The sequence below is a fragment of the Rhynchophorus ferrugineus genome, unplaced genomic scaffold (assembly GCF_030347505.1).
Source record: "Rhynchophorus ferrugineus isolate W39M unplaced genomic scaffold, kcgeb_rfMv2 rfM11, whole genome shotgun sequence".
Lineage (NCBI taxonomy): Eukaryota > Metazoa > Arthropoda > Insecta > Coleoptera > Curculionidae > Rhynchophorus > Rhynchophorus ferrugineus.
The window spans coordinates 4,651,621-4,671,785 of NW_027472590.1; the positions used below are offsets into that span (position 1 = coordinate 4,651,621).

At 30.6% G+C, this 20,165-nt stretch overlaps 1 protein-coding gene across 2 annotated transcripts in view; it reads right to left on the reverse strand.

Annotated features, from left to right (window-relative positions):
• The window catches only part of LOC143204685 (uncharacterized), a 333,208-nt gene that overhangs the window by 109,264 nt on the left and 203,779 nt on the right, over nt 1-20,165 (reverse strand). For both annotated transcript variants that reach the window (XM_076417400.1, XM_076417399.1), the window contains exon 2: nt 2,045-2,090. The gene's annotated coding sequence lies outside the window, so the exon portion shown is untranslated. The remainder of the gene's footprint in view (nt 1-2,044; nt 2,091-20,165) is intronic.

The following is a 20,165-nucleotide window of genomic DNA, read 5'->3' on the forward strand; positions in this document are numbered from 1 at the left end:
TTAGGCTTATAAATTGGTTTCAAAGAATTTGTAATGCTGTCCACAAATTGATATAAGTCAATTGGTATCTTTTTGAAAAATTAAGCGATGCTCAGGGACACAACAGTTTTTTTAACTTCCCAGAACGCTCTTTGTTTTTGGTATCAAAATTGCCACCTCTAAAACGTAAAAACCAGTACTCATATATTGAAATAGATGAAGCATGGTTACCGTAGCTTTATACAGTACTCGAATTCAAAAGTATCTTTCGTCAAGCTGAAATAAAAAGTAAAGCTTCCCTCAAAAGCGATTTACCCCGTAAAAATTCAAACATTTTCAATGCACTGATTTTTTTTGTTCACACTTCGGCTTGTTTCGTCGACACATACTGAAAAGTGGAGCTAGTCAGGGAGGCTTCAACATGAAGTTGTTTAGAAATGTGCGTGATGCAATTTAATATACAGCTGTAGTAAATCATTAAAATGTATTTATAGGCATGATAATTAATTATATGTGTGCCATGTGCTTTTATATTAATAGCATTATTGCAACATTTTAGAACAGCTGTTTGTTGAAATTAGTATTAAGAAATCTAGTTTGGAAAAGAACAAACAATTTCGTTCATCCAGAGAACTTCCCCCTCAAAAAGTTGAAAAACGACATCTTGAAAATCAGTTTCTAATCAATGTTTTAACATACAGAATGAATTTAATATCTCTTAAAAACGTGACCTAGTTTTTTCATGTACAGCATTATCAACGACATGCAAATCTAAACGAAACCTGTCCATACAATTTTTAATTCAATTATTTCCTCGACTCGAATATCTCTCGAAATTCTATGACACGTTCGTATCTCTATTTAGCCACACATGAGCGAAAAACGCCTGATCCTCGCGTCCTATAGATTTCCAGGGAGTATTTATGCTTATATCCCGCTGCAGATGGTGTTTATTTGAAAGGATGACCCTTATCTTTCTGCCAGTATCAGGAGAAAAGGCGCGAATATGAAAAATGTGCGGTTTTTTGCTCTCGTATTTATATATATTTCGGTTTGTGTCGTGACACTTTTTCAAATAAATGTATTTATTTTCGGTTATATCCAGGGAATAATGTCGAGGCGGTTATCTATATCAGGATCCTTCGAATGTAACGTTTATCCTATTCAAAAAGTAGACATAATTTTTTGCGTAAGGTCACAAATGCAGAAACTAAAACTGAAAATACGAATATAATATTTTGTTATTTCTATTTTTTACTAGTATTAGGTGCTTGCATGCTTTCTAATACTTTTTTTCACTTTAAATAGATTATTCATCATTTTATAACTTTTTTGATGTTGTCACCAGTTTCATTCGGTTTCAGTACATCCAGATTGGTGGCCATGAATATTCTGCTTTAGAGTCTGTGCCGATGGCTCTCCTTGACAAATACGTGGTTCTTGGTATATAGAACTGCGGGCACAGATCAACTTTTCATTGTCACTCACAACACGCTACGAAAAATTCTTCATTTTGACTGGAAAGCAATAAAACGGTAATGTTCGAAATTAAATATTTAGTTCCAGTAGCCATATTTCAGTTCTTTTGAATCTTTCTCGTCGTATGTAAACATCAAGAGAGAGCTAATTTATTTATATCTAAGCTATCTGTAAGCCGTTTGAGAGTTTGAGCTGGGTTTTCGTCCAATAGATTTCAAAATTCCATAACATTCTTGGTTCTTCATACTTTTCTTTAAAATAGATACTTTCCATTTCAACCAATACATATCGATGACCAAAATACAAGCAAGTACTTAATTTTAGCATTTTCTAATGTTTTTTTGACAAAATATTTGGGACATTTAGAATAGGGTATTAAAGAATACTTAAATCAACCCTCGAGTCACCAAATATATATGAAACCTCTATTAAGTAGAAAAAAATCTATGCTAGGGGGAAGAATAAATAGTTAAACCTGCGCATTTTTAATTTATATTTTGTATGACAAACAACAATTATAACTATATTTTAAATAATGATAAACATAAAAACATAAATTTCAGTTTCAAGTGAAATAAATACTCACAAAACAGGACTCTCTTTCTCATTAGTTGGGGAACTCGCCTCTACACCTGCAACAAAACTTTTAATTACCATTATTAAAAATAGCTACGGACATTTTAATTTTACACAAACCGTACGAACTATTCTAATTTTAATTTAACAAAATTTATTGTGCACTTTGATTCACTGAAATAATACTAATTAGATTATTGTATTAACATTGATAATAAGATGATTGTAAATCACTATAGGCCCTGGCTACTGGTAGTACGGATTATCAAACACGGCCAAATCTCAGATTTCCCATATGATTCGAAACTGGTTGATATTAATACATGGGAATACAAATACCAAAATTACAGCTAAGGACGGACATGAGGGGATCTATATACATAATTAATACGATCATTTGTCTGTTGTCTGTCAATCCGATCACGATTTAATGTGATATTTAATTAATAGATATATAATAATACGTAGTTTAGGAAACAATTTTTCTAATAACTTTTAATTCGTATAATAAAGACAAACTATAATGCATTTCAAAGGCAAGTATTCAGTTCCAAAATGAAGCATTTAGCAAAAAATTAGATTTATGGAATATTGTGTGGTATTAATAGTGATTAGTTAGTGTCAGAATTCTTCTTTGGTAAGCTAAAAGTGGAGAAACAATGAAATTCTTAAACATATCGAGGTAAATAGACATATACTATCTGACGACTTTCCTGCAGAAGTAAACATTTACCATAAAATAGTCTTGAACTGATTACATAAGGATACCTAAAGAAAATTCATATATAATATCCACAAAAGGAACTGAACAAATGAATCGGAGCTTGATTACACTAAAATATAAATTATCCGTACAATAAAAGTTGCTGCTGTATAAGAAGATACTAAAACATTCTATTGAATTCAGTTATGAAGATGTTCTGTGAGAAGTCATATCAACATACTATAAGTATTTCAGAAGAAAACCCTGAGAAATATTGTGGATACACCCAGATATTACAGAAAGAATTACAAATTAAATTAAATTTAATTTTGGATGTTTAATTTGCAAAATTTGCAAATAAAAATTACAGGAAATTAAGAGATTCGCAACAAGACATGCAGAAATATTCCAGTACCACGTTAACACCAAAGTGTTGCAAGTCTTGGTCAACACTGAACTAGGTCGCAGACTCAAGAAAACCAAACCATATGCTCTTGTGTTATTGGGTAGTGAAATGTACTAAATAGTAAAAACACTGAAATATACTATTAACTTTTATTTTGTTAAAGACTAAGTAAGGGTCAATGAATCTTAGTAATATAATTATCTAGTTTTAAGTCACTATAGTGATAAGTTCGTTAAAAAGTTAGTCGGTAACGACTATTAATAAATTACAGTATTTTGATAAATAAAAAACTTTTCCTCAAACTCCGTATATCCATTTATATATAATTAAATAAAATTTATAAGTATATTATAAAGACTACAATTAAATAAACCCCTTCATTTAAACTACAATTTACGTCTACGTCAGATATGCTTCAGGGAATTTTGGTCAGGTGGCCAACTTTGTAACAGCTACCCTTAATGAGGGTTATAAGCCTTAGACCTGTCCGTTACGTCGCACAGCAAGGTAGAATACATCGAACCGAATATTTCTTAATATCCTTGTAAAACACTTTTCATTCAAAAATGGTTCAGTACAATCTAAAAATAAATTATGGATATAAAAAATAATATGTTTTAATAGTAATAATTCAAAATTCTCCGAGTTCCGATACCTAGAGTGATAAAAACATTTTTATATAAATTTTAGGAAGAATAATCGCATGAATGGTATTCTTTACAAGGTAAATAATGGGTTTTATTTCACAATATAAAACCCGCCCAATTTCCTCGTCATCCAGACGCAGATACATCTATTACCAGCAGATATTAAGTTTATTGTTGTTGTTTCCTAACCAGAATGCTCGCTGAATAAAATTCCTTAATACCTTCACACAAAAGTAAATATTGCAAAACCTCTAATGCCGCCATTTATTCTTAGTACCACGGTAAACGTGTATAATTTAACTCAGTTGCCTAACACAAAAGGGTATTATTCCGTAGAACACGGCTATATACAAAACCCCTATATAGCAAAGTTAACAAAATTTATATTTGTAAACATACAGCGTAATGCTAACATTATAAAATCCTTTTTATTCGTACGGGTAAATTTAAAGGAAAATGAGTTAGTCCATTGTTGATGTTAAGTATTTAGCTTGTGCAAGAATGCATTTTATTTGTTGATATATCTTTCATGCAAAAGATACATCAACATTTATTTTATTAGATTTATGCCTAAGTAGATTTTAAGTTGGTAGATAATAAAGACAAATAGACATTTATTTACCTAACGCTTGTTATATTATCATTTAGTGACATTACTTTATGTTTCTAAGAAACTGAGGATTGTCCAGCAAGTTATTTTACCTCTCTTATCTAGCTTGTGCTAGGCAATAGACTCATTGAGTAAATTGCTATTACCGTATATATTCGTCCTCAATTTTTATAGCTTTTACTCAGTGCGTAATATATCATAAATATCTCAAATATATAAATCAATATTTTTATGCTTAATGTCAAATATTCAATGGATATACGAATTATTAATGGAGTTATAGTCGATATATTTACCTGCATTGTCGCAATAGTGGTTTATAAATAATTAAACGTGCACAATATAGCAACATTAACATTTCCTGTCTATAGCCGGTAAATTTGTCCTGCATACAAGTAGCGATTGAACCAAAGAGATGCAATATTTTAAATTTACAATTGCTTTGTTTGATCAAATACGCAAATGGTAAACCTCCATTTTCTGTTTAAGCGTTAGTTAACCTTTACCAGTTAACGGTAATTATCCCAGCAGGTTAAGCTGATTAAATCAAATTAGTTTTAGTAATATACACAGTTCTGTTGTAGTATAATGTTTAGAAAATTAGTAAAAAAAAATTGTCTAATATTTATTTTAACACTTTTCTTAGGTTCATAAACGTTTAGATCTGCATTTTTTTCATACAGTTCTTATTTGTATACTTGGGAATACAAATACCAAAATTACAGCTAAGGACAGATATGAGGGGATCTATATACATTATTAATACGATCATTTGTCTGTTGTCTGTCAATATAATCACGATTTAATGTGATATTTAAACATATATATAATAATACGTAGTTTAGGAAACAATTTTTCTAATAACTTTTAATTCGCATAATAAAGACAAACTATAATGCATTTCAAAGGCAAGTACTCAGTTCCAAAATGAAGTATTTAGCAAAAAATTAAATTTATAGAATATTGTGTGGTATTCATAGTGATTAGTTAGTGTTAGAATTCTTCTTTGGTAAGCTAAAAGTGGAGAAACTTAATGAAATTCGTAAACATATCGAGGTAGATAGACATACACTATCTGCCTACTTTCCTACAGAAGTAAACATTTGCCATAAAAGAGTCTTGAACTGATAACATAAGGATGCCAAAAGTAATTTCGTATACAATATCCACAAAAGGAACTGAACAAATGAGTCGGAGCTTAAATACACTAAAATATAAATTATCCGTACATTAAAAGTTGCTGCTGTATAAGAAAATACTAAATCATTCTATTGAATTCAGTTATGAAGATGTTCTGTGAGAAGTCATATCAACATACTAAATGTATTTCAGAAGAAAGCCCTAAGAAATATTGTGGATGCACCCAGATACTACAGGAAGAATTACAAATTAAATTAAATTAAATTTTGTATGTTTAATTTGTAAAACTTGATTAAAAATTACAGGAAATTAAGAGATTCGCAACAAGACATACAGAAATATTTCAGTACCATGTTAACACCAAAGTGTTGCAACTCTTGGTCAACACTGAACTAGGACGAAGACTCAAGAAAACCAAATCATATGCTCTTGTGTTATTGGGTAGTGAAATGTACTAAATAGTAGAAACACTAAAATATATTATTAACTTTTATTTTGTTAAAGACTAAGTAAGGGTCAATGAATCTTAGTATATAATTATCTAGTTTTAAGTCACTATTAGTATTATCTAGTGATAAGTTCGTTAAAAAGTTAGTCGGTAACGACTATTAATAAATTACAGTATTTTGATAAATAAAAAATCTTTTCCTCAAACTCCGTATATCCATTTATATATAATTAAATAAAATTATAAGTATATTATAAAGACTACAATTAAATAAACCCCTCCATTTAAACTACAATTTACGTCTACGTCAGATATGCTTCAGGGAATTTTGGTCAGGTGGCCAACTTTGTAACAGCTACCCTTAATGAGGGTTATAAGCCTATGGCGGTTGCCTTAGACCTGTCCGTTACGTCGCACAGCAAGGTAGAATACATCGAACCGAATATTTCTTAATATCCTTGTAAAACACTTTTCATCCAAAAATGGTTCAGTACAATCCGAAAATAATTTATGGATATAAAGAATAATATGTTTTAATAGTATTAATTCGAAATTCTCCGAGTTCCGATACCTAGAGTGATAAAAACATTTTTTATATAAATTTTAAGAAGACGCATGAATGGTATTCTTTACAAGGTAAATAATGGGTTTTATTTCACAATATAAAACCCGCCCAATTTCCTCGTCATCCAGACGCAGATACATCTATTACCAGCAGATATTAACTTTATTGTTGTTGTTTCCTAACCAGAATGCTCGCTGAATAAAATTCCTTAATACCTTCACACAAAAGTAAATATTTCAAAACCTCTAATGCCGCCATTTATTCTTAGTACCACGGTAAACGTGTATAATTTAACTCAGTTGCCTAACACAAAAGGGTATTATTCCGTAGAACACGGCTATATACAAAACCCCTATATAGCAAAGTTAACAAAATTTATATTTGTAAACATACAACGTAATGCTAACATTATAAAATCCTTTTTATTCGTACGGGTAAATTTAAAGAAAAATGAGTTACTCCATTGTTGATGTTAAGTATTTAGCTTGTGCAAGAATGCATTTTATTTGTTGATATATCTTTCATGCAAAAGATACATCAACATTTATTTTATTGGATTTATGCCTAAGTAGATTTTAAGTTGCTAATAAAGCTAATAAAGACAAATAGACATTTATTTACCTAACGCTTGTTATATTATCATTTAATGACATTACTTTATGTTTCTAAGAAGCTGAGGATTGTCCAGTAAGTTATTTTAATTCTCTTATCTAGCTTGTGTGCTAGGCAATAGACTCATTGAGTAAATTGTTATTACTGTATATATTTGTCCCCAATTTTTATAGTTTTTACTCAGTGTGTGATATATCATAAATATCTGAAATATATAAATCAATTTTTTTATGCTCAATGTCAAATATTCAATGGATATACGAATTATTAATGGAGTTATAGTCGATATATTTACCTGCATTGTCGCAATACTAGTTTATAAATAATTAAACGTGCACAATATAGCAACATTAACGTTTCCTGTCTATAGCCTGTAAATTTGTCCTGCATACAAGTAGCGATTGAACCAAAGAGATGTAATATTTTAAATTTACAATTGCTTTGTTTGATCAAATATGCAAATGGTAAACGTCCATTTTCTGTTTAAGCGTTAGTTAACATTTACCAGTTAACGGTAATTATCCTAGCAGGTTAAGCTGATTTAATTCAAATTAGTTTTAGTAATAAACACAGTTCTATTATAGTATAATGTTTAGAAAATTAGTAGTAGTAGAAAAAAAATTGTCTAATATTTATTTTAACACTTTTCTTAGGTTCATAAACGTTTAGATCTGCATTTTTTGCATACAGTTCTTATTGGTTAGTAAATTAGCTAGTTAGTTACTAGTTTTACAACATTTTAAAATTTGAGAATATTGACACTATCAACATTTAGAAATTTCGACAGTTCTCTTCCCTTTAGAATATCTTCAGTCCTTGGTATATAATTTATAAGCCCTAATGTTGTCTACCATTTAGATCATAATATTTGAACCGCATTAAGCTATATTTACAAAAGGTATAAAATAGAACCTGTTCCACATATGCCTCGTAGTTATTTTAAGGACTTTATGTAGTAGATTTTGACTTAAAATCACAATGTAATAAAATATCTATCGAACACATCTTGTCAGAGACATAATCTCAAAATAATGCAAAAAAGCTGTTACTATAGAAAGCTAGGAATGTAAATTTGGGCATATGCATTTGACGAATATTCAGACCGAGCGTGCACCAATAATAACAAATAATTATATTATTCCATATAACAACAACGCTAAGTACCTAGGAATGAAACTAGCTTGTCGGAACATGTAAAAAAGAAAAGGAAAGAACTGGAGTTAAAATATAAGAAAATGTATGGGTTAATTGGAATTAATAATTAATATTATTTTTAAATGTTTTCGAAAACTCACATTTATAAGTGTATAATAAATTTACATCAATTACGAAGTCTTGAGGTTTTGTAAGTGCACCCAGTTCACACAGGACTGTTTATTATGTCGAGACCTTCAGATACCGGCTGCCATTTAGAAAATCAGAAGAGTTGCAATGGGACCTTTATATGGGAAGCAATGGGAAATTATACAACTTTTAGTTAACACCAGAACAGGACACAGCCTCAAAGGAATCAAACCATTTGATCTTGTGTAGTTTAGTGTAGTGTAGTGACGTGCATTTAATAGAAAGACAACAGTGTTAACATATAAACATTATTACACGAGAGAATTAAATAGAACCGATTGGTTCTGCTAAATATATACTAGTTTAAAGATATTGTAAAAAAATGTAATTTGCTTTGCAACGACTAGTAACAATGTAATAAATATATTAAAAAATAAAAATACAAATCAAAAAGCACTGCCGACTGTATACTGTTATATTTTTAACACGTGAAATAAAAAATAGCTGTAATTGTGAACAGTTTATTACAAGGGGATTCATCTATTGTAAAACACTGAAAACTGAACACATAAATCCTATATATACATGAAAAAATTGCATTTGTTGCGGCTTTTAGATATTACTATGCCCCAAATGAAAAAGCGAGAATGGTAAAACACCGTATGTTTGACATTTTAACTCTAACCAATATTTATTTTAAATTTAATTTTGTAATTATTAAACACAATGTCTTTTAGTAGTATTTTCACCTTGTAAACTTAAGTCAGACATCCTGTAGTTGTTCTAAATTTTTCAGTGTATGTGCTGAAAAAGGATTTTGGTCAAAACTAGAATTGATATTGATTACTGATAACATAAAGTCCATTATTCTACATTACTTATATATAAAATATAACGATGATATGGTTGGTGATTCATTTGAAGACGAATTTATCTTAAATTAAAAATTACAATGCTTACATCATATTTTTCTTATTATGAGTTCATTGGAAATATATACATTTAAAAAATGATATAACAAATATAAATTCGAGTCACTATATTGTACAAGTATGCGTTATATTATTAATAAATATTCAATTAAATGGTCTCTAATGACCGGCAATTAATAAAAACGGATTTGTTTTACGCGAGCGTCCCAGAGACAGATCTATCCGGACCCCAGAGTACCATTATGTTTTTATTATACGGAATAATTTGTATTTTAAAAAAGCGTTTGTCCATAAATCGTTGGGTACGCTGGGACTCTGAATTGTTTCATTTAATTATATTGGGCCACTCCCAAGGATAAAGCGGTGCAAACATCTTAATTTCCTCTACCGGTAATTCATCAGTTTGTCTTGTGATAAACGTCATACAACGGTTGAATGATGATAGAGGTTAAAACTGGTTAATTATCCAGTATAAGGTGTCAGATTTTATATATATATATATATATATATATATATATATATATATATATATATATATATATATATATATATATATATATATATATATAAATTAAAAATATTATATTCAAATTAAGTTCAAATTAAGTGTTCTACTTTAATAGTTTCTGTTATAAGAAGTAATTTTAATATATATGAAACGACATTTTTCGAACTTAACAGTTTATAGATCCTTGTAAGTTCAGGTGCCTTAAAAGGACATGCTCTGTAAGTGATGGAAATAATTCCTGTTTTAATGTCACGATTTCAGTGAAAAAATTTGTTTTTGATCCCCAAATATAGTCTCTTGTCTCAACAATCCGCAATCGGGCTAATTCAACAGGTTACAAGAGTAATTTGAGTATATAACATTAACAATTTGGAAATAATTCTGGAGTAAAATTAATTTTGCACTTAATCTTCCTGCCCCAATTTTATTAGAAAATTTATTGAAAACTTTATTATAGTTTATGGGGAGTCTATATCTGTTTTTGTAATAGAGAGGAAGCTGTATATGTATACAATTTTTCTCAAACTACCTGATATAACAAACACCACGTATATTCTTTAATTTGAACTATTTTGCTGACTATCAATATATCTCAAAATAGCCCTCAATATAGGAGCCGAGGTACAGCTTCGTTAGGTCCAGGTCAGGCCGGCCCTTAGCACTCTTTGAAATGTATACTGAATTTTTCTCATCTTCTCATTTTCCTTCTTTTCGTCACTATGTCGTAGCTCTGAATCCACTGATATTGAGTCACTTGATAGCTTCGAACCAGCCTGCTTACTGTGAGTTTTGTTACGTTGCCCTTACTTTAGCCTACGACTGATCTAGAGTTATGTATGTGCTGCACAAATTTAGGAATTCTTTAACTGGAGAAAATACATAGAGACTCCTCGTATTTATATGAGACCAGGGTTATCTTTATAGAGCCTAGCCTATGCCAGGAAAAGTGTCGCTGACCAAATAGCCATTACCACTTTAAGTATCAGGTCTTCACACTCTACTTTGTCATGGATATGTTTGTTGACTTGAATTTGTGTCCATTTTTAAATTGTGTATACACTACTTATACATTTAGTTATCCCTATTTATACTATTATATTATATATACACGTATATTATAAACACACATATATTATATATACGCTTTATGTATGTCCTCGTCCTTTTTATACCAACACCATAATGTTGTATTGTCTCAAATTACGTACGTCGGTCCAAGTGACAAAAAAATTTGAACTTTTTCAAATATGATATAACATTGCTACTTAATTTCTTATTAGATGTTATTGAAGATTCGGGAATTTCAAAATTATGCAGTTCTCAGCGAGACTGCGCTTTGTGATTCATGTCAAGGATATGTTGAGGATTAACGAGATCATACAATAATGTTTCGACGAAGATTCTGGGTCAAATTTTCTTGTTGAGATTTGTTCGCAGATATATTGTTATACTGAATTTCGAGTCAATTTTCAGACTATAACTAATTTACTTACATATTTACTAAACTAAGAAAACTTGGTAGGAAGCTCAAATTTCATTCGTGTTATGCTTTCAATAAACTTACGACTAATTTTACAAGCAACTAAACTACTTTTATTTATCACAATAAAGACGGAATCACTTTATACACCTAAGATATATTAGTCTTATTAAACTCGTTATCTTCGATATGAAATTTCGCCAATTACGTGGGAAATAGAAAAAAGTCGAAAGTTTCTTCGGATCTTTTTTTATCATCATCCGGTCTCGCCGCATTACGTGACAGAACTTCCAGCCGCTTCCATAAAAATTCTTTCTAACGCTCCCCTTTCTCCATATTTCTCGAAACCCATCGAGCCGCCGAGACCATTGAGGAATGGAATAGAGCAATTAGAGTACAGGAAGCCATTATCGCGCCCTCGAATCTTTTTGACGTGGTTTACACTGGCTTTTTAACAACTCTTCATATTAGGAAAAAAACGATCGAGATAATGAGGCACGTAGGACCTTTGTTTTCGATTCGGTATCCATGAAAAAGGTTCCCATTCCTATATTTTATTCTATTGTGACTCGGGCGCTTTTGTTCGCTTCTTGATAAATCGGAGAGAATTTTCTGATCTATTTTATTTATATTAAGTTTATATTATCAGAAAATATTGGGCTCTTTGATCGTTTCGTAAGTTTAGATTGTAAGTACAATTTAAATAAGGACTAAGCACTAGACATCCATTAACGTGCATAAAGTTTGATGGTGAATTATGTAGTGAACCAGGTCCATGCTCTCAAATAAGTAAAAATAAGAACTGAGAATCATAAATCATTAAATTATGAGCACAAAGAAAATACATGAAAACTAATCCACACTTATTATAACCGTGATTTAAATAAGGATATATGGATATACGGCGAATTACATGGCAGAACAGATCAGTACACTGACGGATACTAACAAAAATAATTGATTATCATAAATTGTTAAATTATGAACAAAATGCTGAAAATTCAAGAAACTGAAAATTCATAATTCTTATAACTGCAGCTTAAATAAGTGTTGAGTATTAAATATCAGGCAGTAAAAAATATTAGCAAAAATATTTGACAATAGTAGACCATTGATAATTATGAATAAAAATAGATCATCTTAAATTTTATTTACGGCTTTTATAACTAGATTATTTAAGAAAATTTAAGTTGCTATTGTGTATTAGCGGTATGATTAAATTTTTACGAAGCTTTAGCAATGCTTTTCTTTTTCACGCCTTTTGATAAATGTCGACTAACATCGAGCTTAAATATACCAATTAATATAGAAAAAATCAGTGTATAAAAAAGTTATTCTTCCTCCTTGGTGATCAAATATGAGCAACAAGCACATCAATATTGGTCCTGAAAATTATGGCTTACGAAAAATCTTTGACCCTCTGCACGCAGAACAATTCACGTAAAACATTCGTAAACCTCAAATTTGATCTTCTACCACTATTAAATGTTTAATGTCTACCACTAATTAATGTTTTAAATATTGACGTTTCTGTCGCTGGGAGTTATCTTCATAAACTGAAGTTTTATTTCAATTTCGAAGCAATGATAATCAGAAAGGAGTAAACTTGAAAATTATTAAATGGTTATGGGATTAATTTTTTAACAAATGTAAAAGGCATTGTTTATGAGGTGACTGTAAATACATTAACAATCAATTAAATTCAATACCCTTATGGTGGTAACAATGCCCCTAAATCCTTTGAGTTAAATATAAATTAAAGCAAGAGCCGTCGAAAACAGATCTTTAGAACAGAACTTTGTTGAAATTGTGAATTCTTACATAAAATATCCTTGACCGAATTAGTGCCACTCTTGAAGAGCACTAACTCATTATTTTTTCTAATCAACAAATAATATTTGTTTTAATTGACTGGAAATCAAAATGGCTGACGTAGTGACAAGTGAAATGTGATTACATGCAATATTTTTTAAATAATTTTGAAGAAATTTGTTGATAACTCACTGTACATCCTTTTATAATCCATTTATTCTGAAGTAGTATGGAGTTAATATTCAAAATAATACCATGAATTTCTTATCGCCGCCACTGTTCATAAAGTACAAAAACACACACATCATAAATTAGCGCGTATACGTTCTCTTTCGGCCATTTTTAGCATAAAGAACCATGGATTTTGCTGACCGTTTCCCCGTATAAACAAACCGTTGACAAAACTCGGTAGCTACAAAGAGCGAGGCTACGGAATCGAGTTTCCCAATACCGACGCCCAGCTGTACCAATCTATCAATCAGCCACGCCGAATATTCGAACGGGGTGTCAGTCGCTTGTCGGAGGCTTTTCCTGGAATGTTTCGATTCGATTCTGCGGCTCGACCTGTGCAGTTTTGCTGTTTTTCGCCGCTCAGCTACTAGCTGACTGTACACAGTTTACAAATTTACTTAAACCGTGGCAGGTAACAAGCTATTTTAATGAGCTACGCCGTTATATAAATAGATATAACGTAACAATTAACGGCATTTGGTGCCAATTAGTTTAACAAGGCAGAATTTCGTTCGGATCTAAGCTAAATCTGGTCACATTGCTATTTATTTTTAATATAGCTCATCACAATTTATTCTGGCATGGAATAGATATTTACTCCGCTTTAGTATACTAAATTAGTGATGTAAAACTTTAAATATAATTGAAAACATCATTATGTCTTATAATAACTACCGAGAAACTCAATACCATCTAAGTGTACTCAACTCGAATATTCCCTGATATCTTTAGTTATAGGTCGATATATCAGATAGCCCTAACTTACTACAAAATCATAGCTAATATCAATATATAAAAACAATTCTTTATATTTAGCATTATCAGACTTTTTGTCATAAAAACATCATTTTGTATGTAATATCTAATTACTAATTAATATATATTAAAACGTTTTTGTTTGTTGAAATATTGTCAAAATAACGTTCGAGATCTATATATGCCTACCTATCTATCGGGATCTATGTAAGAAGTATTGTGAATTTTTAATATATTTCATTTTAGCTATATCACATTAGGTAAGTCTTTAGCTATAATTAGAGATGGAATATTAACTATTCCTGTATGTAAAATCTGATGATCAAAAAGGAAACAAATAATAGTAACCAAAAACTTTAAGAAACAATTAAACTAACTGGCAATTATCAAAACAATAGTTTATACAAAGACAACAGAAACTGGTTTAATATGAAATATTATAACTCAGCCTCCTTGATTGAAATGTAAAAAAATATTGTGACACACCAACAAAATGGGGAATATGTAATATTTTCGAATATCTAAATTATTTAGTTTAGTAATTATCTAGTGAAGCATTTCAACACAGTAAAAGTAAAAGAATAGAAAGAAAATAAATAGAAAGAATTGTATCATACGCCATTCAAACATGAACAAAAAGGAAAATCTTAAAATTAATTCACATTTAACATAAGTACTACCTCAATAAGGATTAAGTACTAAATATCTCTTCGGATACATAAAGTTCTAACTGCAACATAAAGTTTCGATTCATAAAGTTGTTACATCTAAATATAATAACAAAAAGAATTGGACATCATACATCACTGGCTTATAATTTTCTGAATTAAATAAAAGTTTAAATAATGATTAAGTACTAAATAGTTCTACACATAATATAAATTTTTATGGCAAATTATATGGTAAAGCAAATCAAGCACTGAAATATAATGAAAAAAGGATTGGTTACCTTTTGGCGTTGAATTATAAACAAAATTTAAAGACCTTAAAATAAGTTCACAATTATTTTAACTATAGTTAAATTTATGATTAACTACTGTATAATTCTTCATATATATGAAGTTTGTTGGTGAATTATATGGTAAAGTAAATCAATGCACTGAAAAACAAGGACATAAGGAAGTGGTCATCATGCACCGTTAAATTATGAATATAAAATGTTTTAAAATTAAATCACATTTCATGTCACTTCACTTTAAATAACGATAAACTACAAATACTTTGATTGCTAACTATATGATAAAGTAGATCGACGCAGTGGAAAATAATAACAAAGAAAGTTGGCTTTCATACATGGTTGAAATATAAGTGATTATAAAATTAATACATAGGTCTTATCTCTATTTATTCAAGGATTACAAAAAGGTGAGAGATTTTGTAATAGTGGTAGGATATGATTTTATAGATTTTTCAGCAAGTGGTTCGGGGAAATTCTATTCGTCCTTTTCTACGACATTGAGTTATCTTTCTAGTGATATAGGAATACCTTCCCGAAGAAGTGCTGCATTGAGAGAAACTAATTGTACTCAGGCAATGCAAATCCTGGTGAAGAAGGTACACCTGAAATATCTTTTCGTTAACAGTTTAGTAAATTAGTCTGGGTCACTCGAGAAACTTTTTATTAAATTTGGCATATCAGCATGACTTTCCAACTTCCCTGTCCAACCAATGGGCTTTTCTCATCTAGATGATCAACCAATTATTGATTGTAGTATCCCGCAGTCATCATAATGATTATTTTTAATATGTTTTTTAATAATTGGTAGATATTAGTTGAATTTGGACTAAGCTTTGTTGAATTTATAACCGGATATCTACCGATTTTACGATCACGATGCGATGCAAGTCATAAATCCGCCAGATTAAATCAAAATTAACGGTCTGATTAGCGCGACAATCGTCTAATCGCCATCGATTCGATAAATTAGCAATTGCCCCCGACGCAAACGGACCTTTACTCGTCTCACTGTCGGAGAATTCTTGCCGAAGTCAAATTGTTTCTCCACACTCCTTTAATCCATTACCGATTCCGATCGCATATATTCAGTTAATTACGGACATTGATTTAATTATCTTAAATTAAAAGGCAAACGTCGAAATTGGGCCGTGGAATGGAAATTCGAGCCGGGTCGTTCCGCTTGCTTGGTAACAGTTAACAACCTAAATTATATTAAAGGGCTCCTAACCCAGGAAATTTCCAGATTATCCTTCTAACCCTGCTAATAGCCAATATATACTAGATATGATTTTTCAATTTAAATTTATTAGCCTAAACTTTGCAAACGTGATAATTTATAGCTATATATAATATTTCATTACAACGGGTCTACAAGAATAATTTTTGGTTTCTTCATGTGATATTAGTTAAGAGTTTAAAATATAAAATTAGAATGCTTCTCCCTGAATAATATTCAGAGATTTTAAGAGTTATGTAAGCAAATCAGAAGATGCCTATTCTGGATTGGGGAAAATAAAGCCAAGTGTACCACAAGGAAATTCATTGGCATTAGTCATTTTAATCTGCTGCACACTTGGAACTTTCCTACATTCAATGAAAATATTATTGCTTCATTTTTCAGATGATACTGCAATCTAAAGCTTTGGTGATAACAAAACGAATTAAAATAAATCAGCGCATATTGACTTCAACAACATAATAGTCAAGCCTATGGTTATTGGGTTCATATTCAGTCCTATCAGAATATAATAAGCTTTTATTTTACCAACATGTCATGAAACTTGTACGTATAGTGTTCAAATCTGGAGTTGGATCAGCCAAATGAATATAAATATCATAAAAAAATTCAAAAAGAAGGTATTGTAAGATATTGTTAATTCTCGATTATGCATTAGTAAGATACAACTGAAGGTAGAAAGTGTCGATAACGTTATCAAAGGGTATTACGAAATATACGAATTGAGGCTCCAGCAGCACATCAATGTTGAGGATAACCTCAACATTGATACCGTGATGGCTTAGTCAGGATATTAAAGGGCGTGAAAGTAGTAATTAGTAGGATAAATGTATGAAGTCTAGAGCTGATGATGTTTGACATCATATTTACATATATTACAACATATCATTGCCTTTCTACTAAGAAAATTGAGGTAAATATATTTACAGACATTAATTGTCATTCAATAGATGCTCAGTCATCTTTAATGGCACCAATCCGCGTTTTGTTATCATATCTCATACATTAGTGTAATAATATTAATCAATAAATAGTGCGACTAAAAATATATACGTTTTTAAATTCAAATATAAAGCCGCCTGTATCTTTTATGCCTTCAAACTGTTAAACAATAGCAATATATTACTATTACCGCTATTCAATGGTTGCTGATTCATTTTCGACGATGTAAAATATTTCCAATTGTTTTCCAAAGTTTTCACTTCATTTAACTTGGGGTTGCAATTTATTATTATAATGCCGTTTGAACAGAATATTATCCTGTGGACGCATAAATTATTGGTCTGCTGCGGTACTGACCGTTCTAGATTTATTAGAATATTAAATATATAAATTTTCAATTTTCATTAAACGAGTCACTGCTAATATGGCAAGCTGACAATTGTTTATGCTCATTATACATTCACTTTATCTTCTTATCAATATCTACCTTAACATTCCATTCTTCAATGATTTTAACAAGACTTTCATCAATTCTTCTAACAAAACTTGTTTCAACGCTTTCTTTCTCAATTCTGTTAGCAATTCTTTCTTCAATTCTTATTTCGAATGCTGTTAGCAATACTCTTTTTATCAATGGAGCTTCTTGTTGTCGATGTACCGTGTTTTATCGCTGAAAAGGCTGGTCCAAGAAACCCTTTTTTCTACCTCGAATCATTCAGAATATCTGGGTGGGAAATATTATTCTAGCTAAGGTCAGTCCGATTGAACACGTGCGTTTGGGACTCGTAAGGAATTCTCGAAAATTCCAGGATTTCGGGCCTTTTTATTATTTGCGGTTGTAGCCACCAGATGGAGTCCTCTACCAGGTCTAATTTGTGACACGCTTTGTCTAACCTCGGTACTTGAACCACCATTATCCGAAACACTGGACTGTGTTCTGTTCTCTCTGTATTCGGTGTCTTTTTTGGTTGACTTAGTTCCACCAGACTAAATATACATATCGACCTACGAAAAGTGGTAAAAACTGTATAAGGGTTCAAGTTTTTCTGTGGTCTTTCAATATTATTAAGTTTACTGATAAATATAGTAGAACAAATATATTAACAAATATTCCAGAATGCTATAAATATATTCAATGGAAATTTGCAATACTATTTTCTAAGCTACGCACTTATTTGTAGTATTCCTGAAGTCCTACTGATAATACGTATCGCATTTTTGCTCCTAAATCCGTTAATATGTCTGCTAATAATACCTGGGTATTTGGAACCAGAATTCCTCGTGTTTATTAACTCTTTTTAATGAATCTAACTAACTATTTATTTGTCAAGGTCTGCTATAGGCAACAAACTTTTGCTATAATCCCATATATTAATGTACAAAATCTATTGTCCATCTACTAGCAAGCCTGTTATTATTTGCATCCTGTGTCGGCTAACTGCTTCAGTTTGAAACATTATATTTCCGAAACTTTTGTAGTAGCGATACCCTAACTTGATAAACTAAAGTGACATTAAACCAATAAATTTAGTTATGAAAAAAACATCAGTGTAAGCTAACATAGACTTTCATCATAAATTATTGAAATAGGAATTTGGAGATTGAAGTTGAGCCTATATCAATATTTTTCTGTATAATAAAAAGTTGGTTATAATACAAAAAATTGTATATATTCAGATATCTCTCCAGCACTGTATCAACATAATTAATATTTGACTAAGCGAGCGTTATTTTTTGTCTGGATATCTTTTTTTACTTAAAATCAAATATTATTATACTGTGATAGAATACGCGCACTCGATGTTATATTTAAATATAAAGTTATAAATGAAATATTACTAAAATTTGTTTAAAAAACTTCCAATACTTTTCATACATGGAATATTAATTATGATTAAATACTGTCAGGAGTGTATTTAAGTAAAAATCCAAAACGTGCGTTATATTTGTCAACTCTGCACCAAATTTTGGATATATGGGTGTAAGCCTAAATTCCAACTCCTAAAAATTCGACCCATCACCGTATATCGTGCCAGAGCCTCCCACTTCACCAAAACAGCACGGAAACCAAATAACATATTGCAAACGAGTTTGAACACGTTTCAAACCTTGAACGAACTATCATCTGTCGTCGTGGGAAACGTCCGATAAGACCATAGTTCCCGAAAATACCATTGTAAATATTTGTTATCTTTAAATTTAAAAACATTTAGAAACACTGATCAGAAATTAGTCGTCGAAAATTATGTGCGCGCATAACTCTTTGTCTTTTGCTGTGCTCGTTATTGTCAGCACAAGGTTTGTACCAAAAATAATAAAAGCTTATGGCAAACTTTTTTTTTAAATTGAAATAGCATAATATGAAGAGTGACATAGCGATTGACGTTTTCTGAATGCCTTTGGAGTGTAAACGAAGTCAATTCAACCAGCTACGCGTTTATTAAGTTAAACAAATTCAACATATTGACATAAACTAAACGAAAAAATTGTTTTAGGACGATCTTATTCGTAGATTGTTTCACAGCATCTATAACTGAATGAAAGTTACATAATTCAGTGAAAAATAACATTTCTCGTTGTTCAAAATCCATAAAAGCTAAATATTCACTACTATCCAATGACAAAAACGCAATATCTTATATCGTTGCTTTTAACATGACAATAAACACAAATTAATTGGAGCTATAGTGGGTTTTATACCCATAAAAACAGAGAAGACCTGCGGTTCTTTAATTCTTTCGTTCATATTCAATTTAAATTTTGGCCAGCTTGGTTGGCGCAGTGGTAAATGCGACAGGACGGTCCTCCCATCGTTGCGATAGTCATGAGTTCGAATCCTACTGGGACATGGTCGTATATT